A 20,397-nucleotide genomic window follows, 5' to 3' on the forward strand; every position below is an offset into this window, starting at 1 on the left:
CCGCACCCGGAGGCGTGCTTCAGCTGGCACTAAACAAAAATAAATACTAGTTCAGTGATAAACTATCTATTTTACAATCTTTCGTGAACAAATTCATCTTTCATGTTATTGTTTAGCACAATAAATTAAAAATAAATACAATTAGATCAATTTGATAGAAGTACTAAATATCTCTAAAGAATAACTAATTCTACAATTAAACATGAAAATTTGAGATATGACATATAACACTATTACACTATAACTGACTTAGTTAAAGGTTCTGCCTCAAGACAAGTTATAGTGAAAGGGATACCTCACAGTGCATGGAAAAAAGAATTATCAAGTGCAACAAATACTTTTAAGACATGTATAGGTTGTTGAAATTTAGCAAACAAAGTGTAAAAACATGTTTGTCAAAAAAGATAAAATGTACATTTGCTAAGAGTTATATCATCAGTTTGCCTGTGATATAAAGTACTGTGTTACGACGCTAGATAAAAGCTGAAGAGGAAATATAACACCCTGCCACCGAAAGTATGATTTTGTTGTCGAGCCTAGGTAACTGAGTGGTCTAGCGAGTCGGGCATAGTGCAAGACAATGTGTTACCACGATATCTCAGTAGCATGAGTTCGAATCCCGACCAGGTAAGAACAAAAATTTGCGGAAATCTACTTTGTTTGGCTGTTATTAAGACTAATCACATATATTGCTTCTGTGACATCATGGCAACACAGCCTGCACATTTTCAAGCACCCTAGGATTTTTTGGTCCTCAATGTTCTTCAAACTCCGTACTTTAATCGGCCATTTTAACATTTTTTTATTCGAACGTCTATTGTAAACGAAACGCGCGTCTGGCGCAGATATAAAATTTCAATCATGGTATCTATGATGAATTTTCCTATACAATCCATTAGCTAGGCTTCATACAAATGTAGCTTTCGCAGGTCGATGCAATACCTTTCCTCGTCGGCTGTTACCTAGGGTTGTTACACAGTACATGACGTATAGTGACAAGTAGATGGTGTACCCTTCAGATTTAGTCTGTCGTAAATGATGATAATGTTAATTAAAATGTCGCCATATTATACACGTCTTAACATGTGACAACTTTGCGACAGACATTCTTCATAGAATAACATGTGGTTATATATGGCTAATACAATAATATATATGCTCCAGACCATATGAGTATTTAGACAATACGTGTATGGCCGGACCATATGATAATTATACTCGTATGGTTATTAACGGACCGGACCATATGACATTTAAGACAATATAGGTATTTTTCGAATAAGTATAACTTCCTTTGCAGAAGCACCTAGCTCATTATCTAACCCAAAAAATGGCACAAAAGTTAAACTAACGGACTTCCATTACATTTTACATATTATCTGAATCTTGGTGTATTTGTTATTTTGCATTTGCTAATGGCAATTTAAATCATTTGTATACTGTCGATATTCGACAGTACGTGAAACCACATGTGTTTGGGGCAAGGATTTATTTTTCTAAGTGTTTAAATTATTATTTCAGAAACAAATTATTGTCATTGTGAGATCTTATGATAAGGAAAAAGAACAAACAAACGAATTTACTAAAAATGATTATTAAGAACATTTAAGAAAATTAAAATGGAATAAAGTAAAAACTAAACACCAAAAGAAATATGAAAAAATAAAAGAAAGGGTTCACTATCCAAAGTTTTTAAAGCAAATGATTAATTCATTTAAATTTTTTAGAAGCAATTTTGCAAAGCTGACATATTGTGTTTCATAAAGACAACTCGATAATGACCATGTACACATTATTTTACTGTAATCTATTCAAATATGACGTCCTAATTATCCTTTGTAAACAAAGCCGTGTTCTAATTTGCACAATATATGTTTGACACATATGCAGAAATTAACTGTTTATATTCTCGTTCTTTTCATTGTTATTCTAATAAAATATATACTCTTTAGTAGCTTACATAACCTTTATTATAAACAACATATATTTACCCTGCTATTAGCTTTTAAACTATCTAATATGAACATGTAATGTACTGACTGCAAGGGTATGAAACGAGAACAGCCAAATATTTTACGGTATTTTCGTACGATTTGACCAATAAAACTACTGTATTTGTCCTATTATAATCGAAATAAGTATTTCATGTCATGCTCTATGCTCATTTGAACGCTCAGTGTAAAATATCGAAAAAAATAATGCCTACCCATGTTAAAATGAGCATAGAACATAACACGCAGGAATGATTTCTTAAACATTTAGGTAATATTTTTCTTTTTAATAGATAATAAATGTAACAATTCTTACAATAAGATTCCATAAGTTAAACGTTTCATTTTTAAAAACTCTCAATTTTACATGATAAATTTTCAACGCGTATTTTTTTAAAACTAATATGGCCCAGAACATATATATATATATATATATATAATTCGTCTCAAATTTAACCCACAAATGTTATATCTTTAAATTTGCGTAATACGTCTTCTGTTCTTCCGATTGAACCTTTGCCTCTTTGACATCGTGACAACAACACTTTAACCGTTTACAACACCCTAGACCATTTGACTACCTTGGCTAGATAAAAAAAATAGCTTTCGTTGGACGATTTAAAGCTTTTTCCTATCAGTTTTATCACAGTACATGATGTATACTAGTAAATACATGGAGTATCTTTTAGTTCAGTTATTTGTCTGTCCTAAAGGATGATGATGTTTATAATTAGGCTGCCGCATCGAATTTACATCTAACACGTCATTATACAGGGTTAAAACCATCAAATATATATTATTCGTCTCAAATTTAACCCAGCAATGTTAGATCTTCAAATTTGCGTAAGGTCATTTTTGTTTTTTTTCTCAGCGGGATTCGAACACTCTCATGCTTCTGTTACATCTTGGAAACACTCATAAAACAGTTTCTAGCGCCATACATATGCATATGTTTCCTGCCTACTGTCAGAACATTCAAATCAAGTTTATTAATACATAAAGATAAGCACGAACATATATATTATGTGCGTCCTTCCTCCTTTTAAAACAGTTATTTACATAAATCAGATTGGTAAGTCTAAATCACATAAACATATTAACATGTCTACTGCCACTTAAATAAAATAAAATAAAAGTTAGGCACATTTCTTATTGAAATATTTTACACCTACTATATGAAAGAGATACATTATGGACTATATCTATTTAATTTGGCTTATCACACACATGACAGAGTGTTCATTTTGATTTGTTGGGGAAAGTTTGAAATTTAGGTTTCAAAAATATTTCTGTATTAACTGGACGCAATAAAGTAACTAAACTAAATTTGCGTTTGCCTACTAGACTTAGTATGATTGTATACTCATAATCACAAACAATAACATGATGATCTTTTTATTATAATTCTAAGAATATTTTCTTGCGAATGAATGGAAAACAAATACAGACTTCTACAGTTGTTATTTAATAGGTCATTTCTCTGTATGTTGGTGTTTGTTATTGTTGCACTTCAGTGTTTCTGTTGTTCCTTTGTTTTCCTTTTATAGTTTATGTGTATTCCTCGGATTTGGTGGTTTGTTACCCAGGTTTGTTTTTGCTTAATGGATTTATGACTACAATATACTACTGTTGCCTTAATTGTACTTTGTCTTTTGATGAATGATTGCCAATCAATTACTATCAACAGACGACCTGAATGGGGTCACTATATAGTTAATTTTCAGTTAACAAAACTTATGCATGAAAGTAATCAACACAAGATACGTGATCTGACACGATGTAAAACAAAATTAAAAAAGGAAGCCAATGGCCAGATTTATCATACAGCATTCGTATTATAGAAACAAAAAAAATCGGAAAGCGACTCGGTATTCTATAATGTGAGTAATATGGTTTACATAATGGTATAAAACACAGTAATAAGTGACTCCTATTTCAATAACTGAGTAGGTGGTTTGTCTGGGCTCTTCCAACGACAAAGCATACGCCTACTGATTTTTTCTCGACGAGTCTGAATTGGTCTTAATTTTACTTGACATTACTCAACCCAGTCTTAACCATACTCGACTGTACTAAATTATACTTGACCCTTATATTTGCCATTGAAAATAGCCTGAACTATATCTCAACCAGTCTTAAACAGTCTCAACCGTTCTCGAAAGAGGGGCGAAAGATACCAGAGGAACAGTCAAACTCATAAAGCGAAAATAAATTGACAACGTCATGGCTAAAAATGAAAAAGACAAACAGACACATAATAGTACACAAGAAACACCATAGAATACTAAAGATTGAGCAACACGAACCCCACCAAAAACGGGGGGTGATCTCAGGTGCTCCGGAAGTGTAAGCAGATCATGCTTCACATGTGGCACCCGTCGTGTTGCCCATGTTATTACAAACCCGGTAAATAGTCTAATTCGGTAGGTCACATTCATGAAGAGGGAAGGGGATTGTAGTTACGACGTAAGAAACATATCCGATATCATTTGTAAAACGGATATTCCATATCGGTCAACCAACTCGTGATGGCGTCCGTAAAATTTACGAAGGGATGACTACAACTTCACCATTTTGAACTCTTGGTTTAATAGCTTCCTTGTAAGCAGCAACCCTCTATCAAGGAAATCATGATAGGAAATACAGGCGCGGGAATATCGTTTCAATTGGCCTGTACTTGACCTATTTTCTTTAGTCTTAACCATACTTGACCAAAGGTCTAAACAATACCCGACCTGTCTGAAGCATACTTGACAAAGAACCTCTACTTTTTTTTAATTTCTTTTTTAAACTGACATGACAACAGCCACAATAAAATAAAGATATTATATAAAAATAGATTTTTACATCCTTACATGATTCTCAGATTTGTCAAATAGAGATGGTTAAATCATTATCTTATATAATAATTAGATTTTATTGATTTTAAAGTTTGAGAGTTTTGTTAAAAAAAGATTTTTTGTTACCTAAAAACCACACCTATCAAGCCTATACTGAGGGTAATAAAACCTTATTAAGGTGCCTCTTGTTTGGCATGTTTTTTTTTAATCTTAATTTTCCTAAATTCCTAAATAAAAACTACATAGGTTTCATGATTACATACGATAGTAATATAATTATCTTTTAATGAGGTATCAACAGCCAACAAAATTACTCAAATTGTTTAACCTTATATTAGGAATAAAACTTTAAGAAATTAATTAAATTGTTCTTCTGATTAGTGGTTCAGTATAAATTAATACCTCCTGCTTGGGGCAAACTCATTAAACAGATCACACCTGGTCAGAGTATTAAGTTCTAAATCACATTCATTCAAAATTGCAACATCCTGTACAACTTAAATCGCAAGGCCTTTTGAATTCACTAGATAATAATACACGAGTTTAAGAAAATAGGGCTTTCTTTTCACCTGTAGAACACACTTGTACTGAGGTAATTAATCCTTATTAAGTGCTTCTTGTATGCCATGTCTTTAATTATGACAAGAAATATTTAAATTTAATTGAAATGAATTAATTTTTACTGCAACTTTGAACGCATTTCCTTTCTTAATGGTTATCAAGGATTGCTATGGAAGTTCTATTTTAATGATAATATAAATTCATGGTTTTACAAATCAAAGCTGTCATTTATTAAGTTGCTTTATATACTATTCTACATGTTTATATATTTTATCAAAAAAAAATAAAAATTCACTGCATTATTAACTAAACTCAACTGACACCCTAAATCTATACTAGTCTTAAGTTTAAATGATGAAAAGTGTCCAGTAACAATAACATATATCTGAAAGATTCAAACAATTTTGAATAACATTAAGAATATTACTTACATTCAGTTTTGCGATTATTTGATCAGCTTGTTTTAATTTTTATTTCAAAGGTTATATATATATATATATATATGTGTGTTAGTGTTGATAAATATGGTGTTGAGGTTATCTTATGTTTATTGTGACATTTTGGTTTAAATATAAATGCTGTAATGAATAAATTTTTAATTTCAAATTGTTGTTCAAATTTCTAGCCAGGGGAAAAAGCTGTTGTTATAAAGAGTTCCTAAATTAATAAAATACAATAGATAGATACAAGCAATAGGTCTAGGTTGGTTAAGGCTTGGTCGAGTATGGTTCAGACTAGGTCGAGTAAGGTTCAGACTAGGTCTAGCATGGTACAGACTAGGTCGATCATTATTCAGACACGTTTAAAATGGTTAAGTACAAGTTCAGACTATTAAGTATGGTTCAGACAACAGTCGAGTATTATAAAGTTTTATGAAATAAAAATAAGTACAGTCGAGTACAGATATAGGCAATTTCAGAATTTTATTTGTTTGTAGTGATATCAAACGAAAATTTTCAAAATGGGTAACTTCAATGTTTTTTTTTTATTTTCATCCTTATTACTCCTTCGAGACTTGATCATTAATTTTCTTTTTTTATCAAATAACGTTTTATTAATATAAAGTTTATTTATTAACTTTGAGACAAGTTTATTGCAGAATAAATTGGAACAATTAAAAGAAATCAACAAATCTAAAACATCATTCATTTAACCCATTGTGTTGTTGGAAACTACTTACATGCCTAGAAGATCAGTCATGCTGTTGAATACATTTACATCTATAGTTGTAATGTGATTGTTTGCCAAGCCCTTGAAAAACATATCATATTTTTTTACTACATCACATGTGTTAAATTCAATCAAATTTACGTAGTGAATAATAAGCAAGTGCAAACGACAATGAGCTGTTCTAAAACTTTCAATCCATTTGCATATGTACTAAAAGGTGTATCTAAAATAAAAATAAACATTTCCATTTATGTATGCCCTAAACTTTTTATGATTAATAACGTTTTCTTTTGGATCAACTATCAATTTGAAAAAGATTCCTTTAAGATAGATCTATCGCAATTGTAAAGATGTTTCAGATGTAAAAACACGTATGCAAGTGACCATCTTTGCAGTTACCAGACATAATAAAAAAATGAACTGACTTCAATTGGCTTCTTTTTTCGAAAAAAAAATCACAGCTTATTTTTAACATCACCACCACTAGTAGCGATTGGGTTAATGTTAGGGGAGTTGTTTGAAAGCAGTCAAAAATAATTTATGTGAAACGAATACCAGTAAACACATTTCAATTTCACTACTAAGGTCGTCATCGTGAAACCATCAAAGGTCTTAATTAAAAATTATAATTTGCACAATGGTTTCTTTTGATATTTGTTTCTAAGTATATGTTTTTGGGGAATGTCCTATTGATCAACAGATGTTGCTTTATATATAGAATAATATATGGCGGAATACATATTGCATGCTGTATCAATACGAGTAACAAATATTAATCCCGAGTGCCGAATGTTTATAGAAATGCTACCAGGCAAGTATACTTGTTGTAAACACATATTGTCGGGGATGTTGACGACCTTTTTATGGGGCCTATATGTCAATGTTTTGGAAAGGCTTGGCAACAAGAATCGAAATGGTAACTTTTAATCTTTTTTAAAAGCATAAACATTAATATTTCTAAAATCAAATAACATGACTTTCCGAATTAATAATTTAAGTTATTTGAGATTTGTGTATTTATGAGTAGAATTTTACTTATTCAATGATGTCGTATTTATAAAAAACGAAAACAATTTTGGACTAGTAATTCTATTCACTTTTAGAAATATAATGCTGGTGCTCTTGAAAAAACATAATAAAATCCTTTGTAAATTATGAAGCAGCAGTAGCTTTGACCACAATTCTATCGTTTGCAAATGAATCCCTCATTTAAGCTAAACTAGAACTCACCCGCGAAATCGCGGGCATTTAGAGCGTGGTTGAAACGATGTTAATTGTATGACTGGAGAATTTCAGAAAAGGAATCAAAATTACATAGGTATCTTAAACATAAACGGGTGTCAATGTAACCCTTGGGATTTTTCATCAGTTCAAATCAGATGTAAATCGAAAGAATGGCAACGCAAAGGTCATCTATTTGTAGTAACATTAACGCACAATTTTTGGGACTGGTAAAAGTTACACAGAATTTGGGTAAATTTACAAACAACCTTTAATTTCTAACTTGCTTACGTGTATACAATGTTTTCGGTACCTGAGGTACAGGATCCGGTATCATTTATTCCTAAGGTCCCTGGAAGCGATAAAAATTCGATTGGGACCCCTGAAACCGGTACATAATCATGTTGTATTTAAGAAATATTGAATGCAAGCCATAGATTTGTTGAAAATTTTCACATAGCCTAGGTCGTTATCTGGGAATTTTATCCCGAGCGTAAGCAAGGGATACAATTTACGAATATAACGACCCAAGCCATGTGAAAATGAAAACAAATATATGGAATGCATGAATTATTTTGATGTTTGTAAATTTACCACAATGCTGTGTAATTTTAAACAGTCCTGAACGGAAGTCTTATTTTTGACATAAAATTTCGTTTTCCTCCCAAAAAACCCAAACGGAATAATCTTAAATGAGGATGACAAATTTGACTATGCATAGTACCATAAGGACACATATGCTTGATGATTAATTTGTTGTGGAAGGAAAAGAAGCGACACTCCAAATGAAGTCTTCTCGTTTAATAATATAGATATTGGCCGGCTCAAGTCGTTTTGATGCATTTAGTGCATTAAAAAGGAAACTTAATCATATAAATAGGTAAGCTAGATTTATTTATTTTATATTTAGGTTTGTTATACCATGTATACCTTTTACCAATTTCTTCTATTACCCATACATTTCCGCAGGGACGTTAAGGGCGTTTCAAGAAATATCCCATTTTTATACACAGGAAAAATTATATTGAACTCAAAGTTAGTTTTCTTTTGCTTAAAAGTTAAAATGCAGCCAAAAGCGTAAACAGAGGGAAAAGGGTCTATTCTGAATCACATTACAAACTTTTATTTATAGAAAATTATAGATACACTAGTGTCACGTGACTTCAAACTGAAAGTAAGGACATTTCCTAATAAGTCAAAAGGGCAGGTGCAAGATGAAATCCGATCGCCCTGGTTTTTGGCTCCCTGTAATCAGGATAACTTATTTTACTGGAAAAATGCTGTGCCTAGTTTTTAAAAGAGGTGTTGTAAATAAAAAAACAATAAAACGTGGAGAATTTTTTCGATTAATTGACTTTTTGGCACTTCGGGTTGTGAAATTTCTTTTACACGACCGCTATATAACTAGGCACAGCACTTTTTGAAAAATTTGAAATGTGGCCTTTCTACCAATACCAGAATCAAGAGGGTTGGTATAGCTCTTGCACCTGCCCTTTTCAATTAATTTAGCATGAAGTAGCATTATCGCCTTGAAATGCGAGAGAAAAACGTTTGAATGACCCTGCAGTAGTCGGATCGGCTGACGGAAAAACTCAGTGTATTTTTTGTACTCACCGTGAAGCGTTTCATATAATAACGTCATGTTGGAGAGAATAAACAAATATTCTCTTATTGCTTGCTTAATGTATTTGAAGCTTCCTATTCAGTATTGGGTTTTTTCAGGGAATTTTCATTATGACAGGCTGGACTTTCATAAAATAGAATATTTACATCTTCTTGCATTCCGCCTCTTGTGTATATCGCCGCAAATGGCTGAAATGGCAGAGGCGGATTCATGTAGGCTCTGGTCCCTTGTGTATCAACCAATTTATAGTTAATGTATACACTTCCTATATGTCCATAACTTCGATTAGTGTTGGAACACGCAGCCCCTCCTTTTTTGTCATAATCCGGAATCCGCATCTGGGGTCATAGTGCAGTTCTCATTTTTGCAAATGCAACTTCATTATATAATTAATAGTATACTATAAAGTCTCTTCTAGTGCTTGTATATTGGGAACCATTAAAATTTTAATGAAAAAAGTTGCATTTTCATACAGAAACTTTATACCAAAATTCATGATTTTTTTGTTTGCTCTTTGTCATTGACAATGTTTAAATCATAAATATTAACTCCTACCTGCATATAAATATTCACATTTTACTAGTTGATTATCTCCTGTATCTCAAGTGTGACTGGTATCAATTTGTAACTCATGATTGGGAGGTCTTTTTGAATTTTATTCTGGTGGGTAGGGTAATTTTTTTGCCTATGGATGAATATGAATTTTCACCAGTTACCAGGCCAGTATTTTGTATGGCTTGCTTTTTTTATAAAAAAAAAGCTACGGCATTGAGTACCCCATACTTCAAAAACATGTACCTTGAGCTCTCATTATTTATGCTTACACTATATCATAAAGCGATAACCAGTTCGACAAATATCGGATGTATATATATATACAGGACTAATTCTTATCGCATCTGTGAAACCCACATCCAATTAGTTTCATTACATGTACATGTACCTATGATTCAATCAACAACCTTGTCATATATATCATCTCAAAATCTCAATAGTTTACATTTATTATTATACCATGCAGTTAGAAATAGTGACCTATTTTTTTCTGCTGCTCATTTCATATTAAATCCCTGCCTACCAGTGTTCACCAATACAAATGGACAGCCAAGAAATAGCCAAAAGTGTTTACATGACATTCAGCACAATCAATCAATTGTTTTTTCATTATCAAGTGCCATAATATTTTAAGGTTCATCTCAAACATGTCAAGATCAGAAAACTTATTTCCCATCACCTGCTGAAATTGGAGGCAACTGAATTGTATTTCTTTTCTGTCAGAATAAAAGAAATTCTATGTACCATATATAATATAAATACACAGAAATGACTAACTCAATCACAATTAATACATATATACACAATCCAAAAGTTTCAGCCAGTGTCAGGTGAATGAATCATGGCATAGCGGACAGGACAAACTAGTCAGCATGGAAATTAAAATAATGTGTAAATGCTTATAAAACTAATGCCTACAAATATCATTGACAAGGGTACAATCAGTGGTTAATCTTTACCTGAACCAATCACAAGAGTAAAAAAATGACTTAATTGTAAATCAAAACTTCATTGGCAATTATACCAGATCATCTTTTTTTATATCAAATTCTAGCTGTAATACACAAATATGTGTGCAATTTCAAACTGAGAACAAAGCAATTTCTGTCTGTTTTGGGGATGCTGTCTTATTGCCATACATGTAAACCCAACATCTTTTGCTAAACATGCTAGATATAAGAATCTCTAAAACAGTAACTGTGAAAATATTCCATCACAAGTTTCCAAGTTTATATATCCTTCAAAAAGACTCAGAATTTTTTGAGTAAATTTATTCCCAAGATAATTTTAATTATTGAACAATGAGGACAATTAAAAATGCGAGATTAATTATTGCAATTTTTAGAAAATCCTGGATACAAATAATACCATCATTTAAATAAATTTATATTTGCCAAACGTATACAATTGTATAACCAATTTTAATTTAGACAAGAAATGAAAAAAAATTCTGATTTTTAAGTATAGACAAATATATAAGTATAGATAATTTTTTTCTTCAAACAATCTGTGGCTGTTACAGAGGTCTTGCTCAGTATTGAAGGCCAACATCAATATGACTAATTCACTTTAAGATGAACAACAACCATGACAACTGAATTTAAAACACTTTTTTATGATTTTGAACTTTTTGTATACCTTTATTCTGTGTTAACTGTTATGAAAGAAAATGAATTGAAATATAAATCATGATATAATATGATCTTCTTGTTCTCTGATGAAGAGTTGTTAATTTATTGGCAATCATATGTCTTATTTTTAGTTTTATAATTACATGTAACTCCGTTAGTGGTGCATCAGTGAATTGTATGCCTACATGTATATGATAGTATATCTCATGTATATCTAGGTAGGATTAATGTTTAAATCAATTACTACCTTTTTCCCCGTAATTGCCATAAAAATAACAAAACACTCATATAAGCCTTACAAATGAATATCTCCTTCTTTACAGTTCAACTGAATATCGTATATCTATTTGTAGATCTCTCACTTGGTCAGATACAAATGTATTGCAGATTTGTCAAATATTTCATGAAAGAAACGACAAATTACATCCATGAAATATAATTTTGTTAAATGAAATCCTTTTTTGAAACTCCAATTGTAAGAAAATTCACAAATCTCCAAACTGTCCGTATTTAGAATTCATTTTAACTGAGGTAAAAGCTCCTTAAGATGGTAAACATCAACTTCAGTGATACATGTACATGATGGTGAAAAAGAAACTAAATTTTCCAGTTAATTTTCCTCTGTCTCTCAGCATCAAAACACTAAATTCCAATTCATTTGGTCTTGAAACAGTCAACAATGCTTCTGCTTAGTACATATATGTACATAATGTATAATTGCTGTCTTTTTGCTACTTTTCATGGACATATTTGGTGGCTTTCTAAACAAATGTTAATCAGATCTTCCGTAATGGCCATGATGAGTTATAAGGAACTTTCTACTGCAGGTCATCATCCCTGAAATATGAAAATGCAAATATAATATATATTAAATGAAATTTTCAACATGTGAAAAGTAATCAAAAGTTAGTGCAAACATATTTCTTCAAGAAGTTACTGTTAAAATGCTAACAAAATAATTTCCCTGTCCTTATTTAATAATGTCTTCATTCATCATTTGAACAAGGATTTAATTTTCCACACACACTTTAATAAGGTGCACTACATGTACTTTTATAAAACTTTAAAGTTAAATGAAAAATAAACTGTTATCACAGAGATATGTCTCGCCTTTTTGTAATTTTGATAATATAAATGTTGAAATTAAAATAGCAATACTTTAACATGTAAGTTATGCAAATATTCAAAGTCGATGAACTATGACTGAAGGTACATGGCTAAACAATCTCCATGGAATGAGATGTGTCAATGCTAATACAACTGCATACCAAATACCATTGACTTATTATAAGTCGTTCCCTTTAAACAAACCTAAACACAAACATTAACTTGTAAACTATGTAAAAGTTTCAAAGTCAATGAACCATGATCAGAGGTACCAACCGGTGGGGCTATATAATCTCCATGAAAACGATACTTGCAAATGCCAATAAATTTGCATACCAAATATCATTGACTTAACATTAGCAGTTCATCTTAAACTGATCTAATCACAAACTTATACATATAAACTAAGCATAATTTTCAAAGTAAATAGACCATGACTGAGGGGGCGGGGCCAAATATTCTCCATGGAAATGAGATGTGCTAATGTTTATACAACTGAACACCAATTAACATTGGCCTACCACTAATGTTTCCCTTGAACTGACCTAATCACAAACTTATACATGTTAACTTAGCAACATTTTCAAAGTCTAGACCATGACTAAGTGGGCGGAGCCAAATAATCTCCAAGGAAATGAGATATGCCAATGCTTATACAACTACATACCAAATATCATTGACCTACCACTAGTGGTTCCCCATAAATTGACCTAATCACAAACAAATACATGTAAACTATGAAAATTTTCAAAGTCAATAGACCTTGACTGTGGGGGCGGGGCCAAATAATCTCCATGGTAATGAGATGTGCCAATGCTAATACAACTGCATACCAAATATCATTGACCTACCACTTGTGGTTCACCATGAACTTGACCTAATCACAAACTAATACATTGTTGACGCTGTCGTCGCCGGAAACAGCATACCTATGTCTCGCTTTTTGATTCCGTCAAGGCGAGACAAAAACCCATATGTGCCTATAAGATGTATTATGTAATAAATATTTAAATTTACTTTGTTTTGTATCTCCTTTTCCGACAGGAATACTTCAATATCAATATCAGTAATCCACAGCTAAAAAAATTTTGCTAGCAAGTTCAGTATATTATTGTATCCATATCTGGCATGTCTGTGTAAATAATTTTTTTTGCTGGTACAGATACTTCATTAACATTGATTAAATTAAGAAATTATCATGATTATTGGGTACATATATTTTTGCGATTTCGATGTACATGATTTGCACAAATTATAAAACAGGAAGAAAAGCCAGGCTCGCTAACATGTTTAACCCATCCACATTCTGTATGTACAATGTATGTTCCTGGAATTCAGTGGTTGTCGTTTGTTGCTGTGTTACATATTTCTTATTCATTCATTTTTGCTTACATAAATTAGACCATTAATTTTCTCCTTTGAAATGTTTTGCATTTGTGATTTGGGGGCCTTTTATAGCCAAATATGCAAAATGGGCTTTACTCATTGTAGAAGGCCATTCAAAGACCCATAGTTGTTAATGTCTGTGTCATTTGGACTCTTGGGGAGAGTTGTCTCATTGTACAATAGTTATCTGATATCAGGATAAAACAATTTACCTGTCTATAATAATAAAGCTCTCCAAATCAAACCATTACTTTATTTCATCAAAGCTGGAATGGCATACTGTATCTTGTAATTGACAGGGGAGCTAAAAAAAAATAAGAGAAATAAATATTAATTACATATAGGTACTTTTTTTACAATAAGGAGCATAAACATATGTATAATGATTCATATAATTTTTAAAATAAAGAAATTACGTCTGCCACACAACCCTAATTTGATATCAGGATTTCCTCCATAGATAAAATAAATGCTTATTTTTTCTTGGATTTCTAGAATTGCTGCATCCTACATGTATGCTAAAAAAAGAGCTGTGTTAAAAAAAAAGCCAGCCCCCCCCCCCCCCCCCCCCAAAAAAAAAAAATATAAAACAAACAAGTGAACCTGTGAGCTACTAATATACCCCCATACCCTTAAAGTAAAAGTTAAACAAAGGTTGTTGAGTGATGAATCTGAAAAAGCATCACACCGTATAGCTGACACATATAAACCCTGAAACCAAATTTCAGAAATCCTTGTAAAGTTCCTGAGAAAGATGCAAAGAAAAATATTCATGGGACGGACGGACTGACTGACTTGAGGATGTACAGACACAAGTAAGACAGTATACCCACCCCCACTTTTTTAAAAACTAAAAGTGGGGTATAAAAATAAAAAAAAAACAAACTGCGCACAGTGGCACAATTCATGAATAATTCTTATGAATAAAATCCCATAACTGGAATACGTAAAATTTAAAATATATTAAAAATCGTAAGGGAGCTAACGTTACATTTCACCAAGTTTCATGAAAATGTGTTTAAGCGTTTTTGAGACATTGTCCAAAAAAACGCGATAATTTCGACCCGTTATTATGAATAAAGTCTCTATACTCCAAAACCAGGTATCAAAAATATCAAATAGAAATGGAAAGGAAACTTATGTCAATAAATTTAAACAATTCACCAAAGTTTCATGAAGATTGGTGAAAGCTGTTTTGAGTTATCATCTGAATGATTCATCAGCAAGGCATTGCTCCAAATAAAAATATATTTCTTTCAAATATGTGTGATAGCTGTTATTCAATTTATGATTATCATTTTTTGTTTAATTTGTGTTCATGGTGTCTGGTTCATTTTAACCGTTACGCTAGTTGGTCCATAACACTTGTACATGTCGTAATTTTTTTTTCTCAGCGGTTGGTGGTAGACTTACTTTCAGAGCAATAAGAATATGAGACCCCCCCCTTAATCTATGGGTTTCTACAGAGCTGTGGCCTTTTCCTTTGATAAATTGAATATGTGATTTGCGTACTTTAGTCATGTTAGTGATTCCACAAACTGGTCTGTTGTCACAGAATAAACGACTTTATTACAAATTGGGCTTTTTTCTGCCTCTCTGACTAGTGGTCTCCCAAAAGAAATTTTATAAATGGGTCCCTTCTGTTTACCGGGGATTTATCTTCGAGTAATGGATTTAATTCCTGCCAACAGGGATACAGTTCAGATATTTTATGTAATACTCTATTTTTAGAACGATGATGCATGATAGTGTTCTATTCAATTTAAATACTGTTTTACTTATATATATATGTAGGACTCTAAAGTGAGATTTGGACGCTAAAACGCGATGGTCACGCTAAAGTGAGATGGTTTGATACGCTAAAGTGTGATAGTCTGTGCTATTTAATGGAACACGCTAAAGTCCGATGCCTCGATACGCTAAAGTGCGTTTGTTCGCGAAAGTATTGACGTTTGCAACGTTAAATCGCATTATGACGCTACAAGCCGTTTGTACAAACAAAAATGGACATGCCGGTAAACGAGAATGTTAGTGCAGATACAGATTTTTTAATAGACAAGAAACAAATTATCCCAATCCGGAACATTCTTGGTCGGTGCTAGAAGAGTGTGTATGCGGAGGAGTTACTTCCCAAAAAATCATCCACAGTAACAGAATGCAAACCTTTGATCCCGCTGTGTCGGCGGGAACAAACATGATTCTGTCAGTATACTGGAATAAAATACTTATCATAAACATAGATTGAAACTGACATTAGTAAGGGGAAGGTGTATACCATAAAAGAGAGCGAAAATGGCAAAATACACCAAGTGTCAAAGTATTTAATTCGGTCCATGTCATTTACTGGAAAGCATATAGCTCTTCAACTGTTTTGGTACTTATACATCCTCGGATTTCAAATGTTTGGCTTTGAGCGTTCCTGATAAAGGTAAATCCAGAAAAGCGCTTCGGACGCATGAAATTATCAAATGTTTTGTTTTCAATTTTTTACTTGAGTGAAATAAAAGCTACTTTTTAACTTTCTAATTGAATAATTTTGTAAAAACAATTTTTTAAAATATGGTTCGTCATGTCTGTAAAAGAGATGGATACTCGTCAACAAGACAGTAACATAACGACCAGAGGTGTAGTATCATAATATGATTGCCAATGCGACAAGTCGCTATCCAATGCTAAATGTCATTAATGTAATTAACTATAGGTTACCGTATGGCTAACCCCACAGATAGTAAGTATTCTATAACGACCAAAGGGTATCAAAAGACCAGTGTATAACAATTCAAACGAGAAAGATTACGGACTGATTAATATAGAAAATAAACAATAAACAAAAAAACAGATAAGAAGATGTGGTGTAATTGTCAACGAACAAATATCCACCAAAGACCAAATATCGTTGATGTATGCACCTAATAACGTTATGACCTTCAATGTGGAGCCTTGGCTTACGTAGCATAAAAAGCTATACAGGATCACGAAATGACTTGTGTAAAACAATTCAAAAGAGAATAACAACGACATGATTTAGAAACAATACAATAAACGAAAAACTAATATGAACACAGAAAAATACAAAAACCATCGCCTGAATCCCATTCCCGTTACACCATCGCACTTTAGCGTCTGACACCATCTCACTTTAGCTTAGATCATCGCACTTTAGCTTGGATCATCGCACTTTAGCGTGACCATCGCACTTTAGAGTCCTACATATACATAAAAAGAATATGTCAAAGTGGGCAGTCTTGATGAGCAAACTACATATTAATTAGTATAATATTATTGTGTCATGAAAAGTTTCTTCAATTTTTTGCTGCGATTCCTTCCTAATAATGACGGTCATCAGAACATGAGGAAGGCGTCCCAGTTAATCATTAACAAAGCCTTTCAAGAAATTATAATATTATTTTGACTATGTATTAAAAATTGTTCTATTCAGCCAGCAATTTAAGTACATAAACTTGCAATTGGTTATATATATATTTCTGACTTGGTAATGATTTAAAAAATACTGGTTCACAGATAATAAGATAATTTATTCAAGGTGCACAGGCTTTTTCCAGAGAAAGACGCACTGTCCAGGATATTACCAAATAATTACCCAGATACTCAGCCTTCTGCTGTAATTTTTAATGGACATTAAGATGTAATCATGTTGCTGTCACCTTTTAACTTCCTTAAGCATCCGATTTCAAAAAAATATTATTTATAGAACACTTAAATTTGAAGTTCTTTATCACATACATGAACCATAAATATTCAATAGAATTGCAAAAACTTTTTTGACAAGCATGAGAAATCAATTGTACGACAGGAAACATGGAAATAAATAAGGGGAAACATGTAGCACGCACATCGAACCAAACACGAGATACATGTATTGAGAGGTCAAACGTCAAAACACGAAAACAAGTGAAATAAAATATAAACACTGGGTAAATAGAAAACATTGCATAAAATTAACCCTTTACCGCCCTTTTTAATTCAAAGTTGATTAATACCAACAGCACTAAGCAGAAAATAATATAGTATGGACTTCACACTAATTAAATGGTGGGAGTAGAAGTTGGAAAGAGGGGGGGGGGGGGGAGGGGGGTAGTCCAAATAATTTTGACGTCTTGCAAGGCTTCCTTTTGAGCAAGTTTGTCTGCCCTGTGTTACAAATTAAGAGCTCCATGCTTTGAAAGTAGGGGTCATGGCTCCAGCAATGTGGGTGCCGGAGAGAAGTGAACAGTGGAATCCCCCCCCCTTTTCCCCCAATGGCAGGTACCTGCTAAACGAAAATTAGAAACGAATTTCAGGGTAAATGTTGAGAATGGGCTCTCGGTATAATGAAGGGATCTTGTTTCATTCGATATTCTGTTCATTTATTGACGGGATTCGATAAATTATTCAAAGGAGTAGGTCTGGTAAGAGCCAAATTTGGCCTCAAATTTCAGGTTCATCTGACGAAAGATTTTGGACACTTTTTAAACACTTAAGTGTCTATTTCAGTTGATTCAATTAGTTCATGTGAAAGATTTTAACTGATTAAGTCATTAAAAACGCTCCGATTCTAGCTTACATATGAAAAATCGATCAAATATGCCAAAAAATGTCACTTTTCAGATGGTTTTTGTCAAAAATGAAAGTGGCCGCATCCGTGTTCATCCTCAACCTTTATATATGTTATGTATTATCATCAAATACAACTTACATTTCAATATTAAGAATGAACACAAATGCGGCCCCTTTCATTTCAGACGAAAACCGTCTAAAATTTAACTAAAATGTTAAAATTGTGAAGATTTCAGTAACTTTGCACGAATTAATGATGCTAGTTCCCGATATATGGGCATTGTATTTTCAAAAACAGCCCATATTTACGTAGCAGACGCATTCTTCTTTCCAATAAATAACTAAAAGTTTACATTTTAACAATTTTGTAAAACTGCTATATTTTCGGGCCAAAAAGGGGTCTTATTGGACCTACTCCTTTCAGATATTTGTTGTAGTCTAGTTTCGTTGTGCCCACCATGACCACGTGTATATCATGCTTGCCAACACTGAACTCGTTTTTATCTATAAGTATACAGTTTTTTGATTTCTGAAGCGAATGATTAACACAAAAAACAACGTATGTTTCATAAATAATACATATTTGGAGGCTCACACTTACTTTTCTGGTTAGATTTTCACATAGAAGTGAAAATAATTTTCGCTGCAAAGTTCTTTCCATTCTGCAAACTACAAACATCTATTTGACGGCGATCGTCTGCTGATTGGTTAATCTGCAAAAGGAGGCGGAGTCCACAAGCCGACAATCTCGTCAACAAAAACAGCTATTGCATCTGTTTGCCATAATAATTAAAGCACAAACATACAATATTCGTGTTTCGATAAACAAATTACATCATATGGATACCCTTTTTTAGTTAACAGGCATGTATGAAATTTGATTTCATACAGTTTCATCGATAGACGAAGCTTACGGAATCTTCGCCATTAATGGATATATGAATACATAATGAGGTTCTTGCGGGGTTATCTGCCCCTGACAAAATCTTATCGAAATTGCCTTAACATCGCTGCGTCATTGGACACACGGCATTTGTTTATTTTAACTAACCTTTCATAAGCCCCGGCTAGTCATAGCAACATGTGATAATATAAGCAAATGGTGTTAATGCCCAAAATTTGAAACCGCTGAGCCCAATGTTTGCCAATAATGAGCAATTACCACCCGATAAAGCTGAGTTAATGAAATGTTTCAGCAAATTTTAAACAGAAAGCGACAACAATTTTTAAAAGGAATCGATGGACTTAAAAATATTGAAGCGCCGTTAAGTCTTTAAATACATTTTCCTCTAGTGTTGTAATCTGATTGTTTAGCAAAAGCCTGAAAAATAATATTTTTAAAATGTTATTGTTAAATCACTTTGAATTTGATAAACTTTACACATGAATAGTAGAGGGTAAACAGATACCAGAGGGACATTCAAACTGATAAATCGGAAATAAACTGACAACGCCAGGGCTAAAATAACAAACGAGATACAGAAAAACACCAGTACATTAAACACAACATAGAAACATTAAGGCTAAACAACAGAAACCCAACCAAAACCTAGGGGTGTTCTCGAGTGCTCTGAAAGGGTAAGCAGATACTGCTCAAAATGTTGCAACCGTCATGTTGCTTATGTTAATACAAAACCGGTAATAAGTCTAATTTTATAGGTAATATTCGTGAAAAGGGAACTGGATTGTAGTTAGTTACGCATTAAGGAACATATCCGCTATCATCTGTGAAACGGAAATTCCAATAACGGTCA

The 20,397-nt window shown here is 32.6% G+C and overlaps 1 long non-coding RNA gene across 1 annotated transcript; it reads right to left on the reverse strand.

Annotated features, from left to right (window-relative positions):
- Positions 1–12,185: 12,185 nt before the first annotated feature.
- Positions 12,186–19,344, reverse strand: LOC127737040 (uncharacterized). Its single transcript, XR_007999276.1, has 3 exons — positions 19,245–19,344; positions 14,299–14,390; positions 12,186–12,430 (listed from the first exon to the last, which is right to left on the reverse strand). It is a non-coding gene; the product is annotated as an uncharacterized LOC127737040 (long non-coding RNA).
- Between the last annotated feature and the right edge of the window lie 1,053 nt (positions 19,345–20,397).

This window comes from Mytilus californianus, unplaced genomic scaffold (genome assembly GCF_021869535.1).
Source record: "Mytilus californianus isolate M0D057914Y unplaced genomic scaffold, xbMytCali1.0.p SCAF_4, whole genome shotgun sequence".
NCBI classification, from domain to species: domain Eukaryota; kingdom Metazoa; phylum Mollusca; class Bivalvia; order Mytilida; family Mytilidae; genus Mytilus; species Mytilus californianus.